This window comes from Prosopis cineraria, unplaced genomic scaffold (genome assembly GCF_029017545.1).
Source record: "Prosopis cineraria cultivar Desert tree isolate PC_DT_omini unplaced genomic scaffold, ASM2901754v1 PC10, whole genome shotgun sequence".
Lineage (NCBI taxonomy): Eukaryota > Viridiplantae > Streptophyta > Magnoliopsida > Fabales > Fabaceae > Prosopis > Prosopis cineraria.
The window spans coordinates 31,687,326-31,693,688 of record NW_026555341.1 but is presented as its reverse complement, the minus strand read 5'-3'; positions in this window follow the sequence as shown (position 1 = coordinate 31,693,688).

Sequence of the window (6,363 nt, the reverse complement as noted above, 5' to 3'; positions counted from 1 at the left end):
TTCTAATCTAGCCTCTCTCTTCCTCAGAGAGACTATTCGAAGCTTATTGCACATCTCACTGAATGTCTTGATCTCAAAAGGGGCTAACTGTTCCCTTAGATCAAGCCTCGCCTTCTCTAGTAATCGTTCAACCATCCACTCCGTGTCTTCATATTTCTGGAGGTAAGTAGAGTATTTAGATAATTCTGAGAATTGTTCAATAAATTCATCCTCATCTAGATCACCCTAGCGGAATGCATGAAACTCAGCCTCCTTTTCTGCTCTTAGTGCAGTAGGAAAATAATTATCGAATAATATGGCTTTAAAATCTTCCCAAGTAAGAGAAGAATCATCCTCCGATCTTAATGTTTCCCACTACTTCTTAGCACTCTTCTATAACAGGAATATTGCCTGCTGCACCTTCTGATTAAAAGTGCACACAACCATATGAAAAATACTCTCCAATTGATCTATCCATTCTTCAACCACTGCTGGCTTAAGATTTCCATCGAAAGTAAGAGGATTAAACTTACGAAAAGTACTCCAGATCTTTGTGATCGTGGATGTCTGTTGCTCAGAGTGGAGACTCACATTCTTCGAACTAGTCTCATGGTAAGAAAAGGAAGGTGAGCCTTCATCAGCAGATTGGCTCACATTGTATACCTTGGTATGGCTTCCTTCTTGTTGGCCATTTCCCTCTCGGTTGGAATTCTCCTTATATTGTCTTAAAGCAGCCAACTCTTCTTCTTGTCTATTTATGCGGTCACTAAGATTTTGCAGTAGATACATTATTTGCCTCATGGTTGGCTCACCCTGCCTTGGTTGTGGCTGTATGGGCTCGCCCTGCCCCATTTGTTGCTGTATGGGCTCCGGTTGTGGCAGTAAATGTATGTCATTTCCTATTAGCTCTATAGAATCACCAGCAATTTTTGCCACCTTTCTTAGTTTTGGACACCATCACTCCCCTCCTAAAGGATGGAAGTCACATAATTAAGTCAACACTAATCTCAAGACAAGAAAAATAATGGAGAAGTATTATGATTTAATAATGTATATTGCCAATAAACTAGGTTAATGTATAACAATTTCATAATTTATAAGAATCTTGAAACATGTAGCTCTGATACCAAGATTTGTAACACACCAAATTTTTTTTATTAAATAATTTAACTCAACCATAGTTGGGTTACAACTACCCAACACATTTTATATCAATAATTTTAATATAAAAATATTTTATAATTGGCTTCAACTCGCACAATACAACATTTCAGTTAAATTTTTACCTCCCACCTGCCATTAGGCTAAATCACATTTGTTCATCCTTATACTCTCAACAAGTAAACTAAATCATATTTGTCCATCCTTATACTCCCAACAAGTAAAATAACTAATTTAGTCAATTTTCAAAACAAGCCAGTTATTTGGTCTCATAATCATGCCATTTTAACCAATTCAAAGTAAACTAAATATTAAAATTACAGTCATCCAAAGTGTACCAAAAATAAAAATAGTTTGAAAGACATGATTACATTATATATTCATATAATTGACAATAAATAAAAATCCTAATATTGACAATATAACACATTATAAATTATAAATTAAATACCTAAAAGAGACAGTGGATCTATACCACTAAGCCTCTGGGACTCCTCCACGTGTCACTCGTGGCTCTTCTCCTGAAAATTGTTAACCACATAATGAGACTCAAAAGTCCCAGTAATCAAAGCCAATTTATCATAGTATATACAAACAGTTAAGTGTGTGCTTATTAAGTGAGAATTAAAAATAATATAATTCCAACAAATATAAGAAATATTACAATACACACAAATAACTATCCTTATATCCCTCCATTAACCTCGAGCCATAGCCCTCACTCAGTGCTAAATTACCCGGCCAAAGGTAGATTAGCTTGAGCCCTTACAAGCCACCTATTAAGCTCCAATAGGAACGTACCACATGGTACATAAATACAAGAGCAATAGCAAATCTCCCAACACCTCCCACAATAATCAAATAAAATCCATAATAATATTGCACAATTATACAATATTATAAAATTCATAATTTTCTCAATAATTACCCAATTAACATGAAGTAACACTAATCACAAATTAAAAGCATGGTTACCTCGTAGCTTTTTCAATAAATTATTCCTTAAAATTTCTCTCCCACCATAATCTTCACCAATAATACAATCTACAAATAACATATTATTTATAAATATTAGTTTCAATTTTTGAAACTAATAAAATAATTCTAATAATAGAATTAAAAATGTAACATAATTCCTAATCTCAATCTTAATACAAATCTAGAGTTAATACTATTAAGTAAAATTTTTAACTCCTCTTTTAATTATCAATAAACATTAATAATCTAAAAATCAACTTCTAAACTAATTTCTATTATCAAATTTTTTTTTATTTTATAAATTCGTACCTAAAATATCCAAAAATTAAAAATTGAGTCTCTAGCTTAGAATCATAATCCTATAGCCATAATAATTCATTTCTCATCCCAAATAATCATCTAAACCTCAATAAATTAACATATATTTTCAGATCTAGTTTAGAATTTAATCCATAAGCCACAAATTCAAAGATCATCAATAAATTTATACTCTAGAACATTTATTATACTACTAACAACCTCATAAATCATATTTATTCAACATAAATTCATCCCTCTTCCAGATCTTAAATTTTCTACCACCACAAAATCAGAAACCAAAGAGGAAGGATGACTAAGAAAAATTTTAGAACACTTACTTAATCTTGAAAAACTTAAAATCACACCCTAAATATCCTATTAAAAACTCTTACCTTAAAAATTCAGATCTTTCACACCGGCGACTCACTCTCACAGACGCTCTCTCTCTGCCTCAGCTCGCGCACAGGGAAGAATGAAGAAACGAAGGAAATAGGTGAGTTTTTATAAAAATTCAGTGGGTCTCACATTTTTTTTATCATTTCTTCTTTCCTCTCTCTTCTTTCTTTTTTTTGATTATTTTATATGTAATCATTATACGGTCACCGAAAGCAATCTCGTTCTTCTTCTTCTTCTTCCTTTTCTTTTTTTTAATACCTTTTCTTTTTTTATAATAAATAATAATTTAATAATATTTTTTTATTATTTTTTTATTAATTTTTTAATTTTATTTTAGAATTATATCCTAAGTTAGATTTAATAATCATTTCTTACTAATTTGCTTACCTCTAAATATTTTTTTTAAAATTTTTATTAATCTAAATTAATTATTAAAATTTAAATTGAGATGTTACATCAAAGCTCTGCCATTGGTGGGCTATTGACGATGACCAATCACCAAAGCTTCAGCATTGATGACTAATTAAATTGATTGGTGGGAAAGGTAGTCGAGAGATTAAAAAGATAGCAATTATTAAGGTTATAACAAAAATAATAAAAATATGCTTGCTTTTTTAAAACAAAAAGAAAAAGGAAACTGCACGATAGCATCAGCCCTATCAAATCACCGATGGATCATAACTGGAGACCCTACCACCGATAAGCATATTGATGGTGATCAGTCACTGAAGCTCTAGTACCAATGACTAATTACAAAATTGGTAGGAAAGGTGGCTTAGGGGAATTAAAAGGATAGCAATCATGAAGGTTACAACAAAATGTTGATTTGTTAATTTTTAAACACAAATTATTATTTTATTATATATACTTGTTAACCTAACATAGTTGACTAAAAAATTCATGTATTTTACAAGTTGTAATTTATAAATTGAAATTTAAAAATCATTGAAAAAACTTGTTCATGTAGGCAACAAATTTAGTTTTAAAACCACTTCTTTGTTATAGTATACTGAGAACTTGTTAATTTTTAAATGACATTTGTTGTTTTCCTAACTTTACTTGTTAATCTCATATGATTAATTACAAATTGAGAGGCTTAAAAATTCATATACTTTAAATGTTCTCGTTGTAAATTGACATTTAAAAGTCATTAAAATAACTTGTTTATATATGTAATAAATTTAGTTTCAAAACTAGTTATTGGTTATAGTATAATGATTTGTTAATTTTTGAATGACACTTATTATTTTTTAAACTTTACTTACAAATCTGACATATTCAATTATAAAAGTAAAAAAAAAAGTAAATGTATATTTAAAAAAGAAAGAACAAATATTTTTTAAATATCAGAAACTAGGATACAACTTATATTATTTATGCATGATTAACTTATATTTTATATTATGTAGATTGATTTATTTAGTCGTATTTATTTTTTAACAAAAAATATTTAATATTTATGGCTGAAAAATTACAATTACTTTATATGTTTTATAAGTATAAAAAAACCAAAAACAATTTCCTCAAAAAAAAACGAAAAACAAAATTGGAACTCATTGTCATTTCAAGTGAGTGGGCGCAGCAGCGTTGTAGTGAGCACATAGCTGAAGAATATCAAAAAATATTATTACTTCCTCTGTATGCACTTCCCATTTAATAATTATTCTCAATTCAAATTATAAATATTTTTTCTCAACTAAATTTAGTAATTTATTATATATAATTTTTTTTATTTTATCCATTATATTTATTAATTTATATTTTTATGTAAGTTATCTTTCATATATCATGAATTTCATTGATAATAGAGACTAATGATAAAAAAATAATAATAATTTTATAAGAATTAATGAGGATTTTATTAATATGTTAATTTAAAAAAATCTTTATATTTTGAATCAAATGGAGTATTTATTTAGGAATGATAGTTAAACACTTTTAAATTTATAAAAAATTTTAAATTTTAAATTTTATTCTTCATTGAAATTAATGATCATGGTAAAATGTCTAATAATTAAAAATTTACCAACAATTTTGTGCAATTAAGAAAGGTAATATAAAAAACAATTAACTATTACTTTTTTATCCTATACTCATTTAAAACCAAACCAAATTTTAAAATTTGGGAGTATTTCTTGTATTTTTTATTTATAAATTACTTCCAACATTTTCATCATAACCAAAAAAAATTTAAATATCATTAACATTGTCTAATAATTTAATATATTTTAAAAATGAAAATACTTCATCATTCCTTCCCAATATTTAATAAAAAAAGGTAAAGATAAAAATAATAACAATTGAGATATCCTAAATACGGTCGATAATAATGATTGAGATACTTTATAAAAAATGTTTTTTAAAATTATTTACAGAAAAAAATAACATAATATTATTATATAAATTTTTTATATAGGCACATATTTAAAATTTTATATACTTTATTTTTTTTTTTACTTTTTTTATATTAATATTATTTTTTTATATTGTTATTAATATAATGGGTAAAAATAACTTATCAAAAGTACATGACGAAATATATTTTTGGATGATGTGGTGGGGTAAGGGGACAATGGTGGGGTAAGGGGACAAAGATGAGACAGAGCTGTGATGAGCTGGCTCGCTGTTGATACGAATCGACTAGATGCTTTTGACAATAGTACGTAGCTTCCTGGTTGTTTTAGTTGGCGATAAGTTATATTCAGAATGTGAAAGGACAGCTTGAGGTAATGTTTTGGGGCCTGTTTAGATACCTTTTTAAAATTAATTCTGAATTTAAAATTATAATTTTAAAAAATTTTATTCAAACACTCAATTTCTCCAAACTCCCATCTAATTTTCAAAACTTCAATTAAAATAAGTTAAAATTTATTTCATTTTAAAAAATCAATTATAAACATTATTAACTTATCACTTTAAATAATAAAATCATCTACTAAAATATAATTCTAAAAAAATTATCAAAACATCATCAAGTTTATCATAATTAATTTTTAAAAATTTATTCAAATATCATCACATTTTAATAATTAATTTTTTTATAATTAATTTTTTTTTCAATTGAAATCTAAACACAATTTGTGTGTCCTTTCTTGGTATTATATTGTTGGAAAACATATTCATTTGTAGTTTTATTAGATTTTAATTTTAATTTTTATAATTTTTAAATAAATATTAAAACTATAAAGATATGAACAACAAATGTCTTCTAATTTTGTTAAAATCATAGAGATTTAAAAAACTAAAAAAATTATAAAAATTAAAAATAAAACTCAATAAAATTATAGAAATGGATGACTATGTTTTCCTTATATTATTTACAAAGAGTGCTCTATAAGCTTCTGTATTTTACATTGTTGCATTATTGATGGTACTATGTTATACACCTGTTTTCATTGTGATTTGATGAAAAATTTGTCTTCATAATACATAATATTTATGTGTGTGTGAATGAACTAACATTATGAGAAATTATATTATGCAACCTTGAATATAACCAAATATTACACTCCATCATTTTTAAATTATAAAACACTTTTAAATAAAATT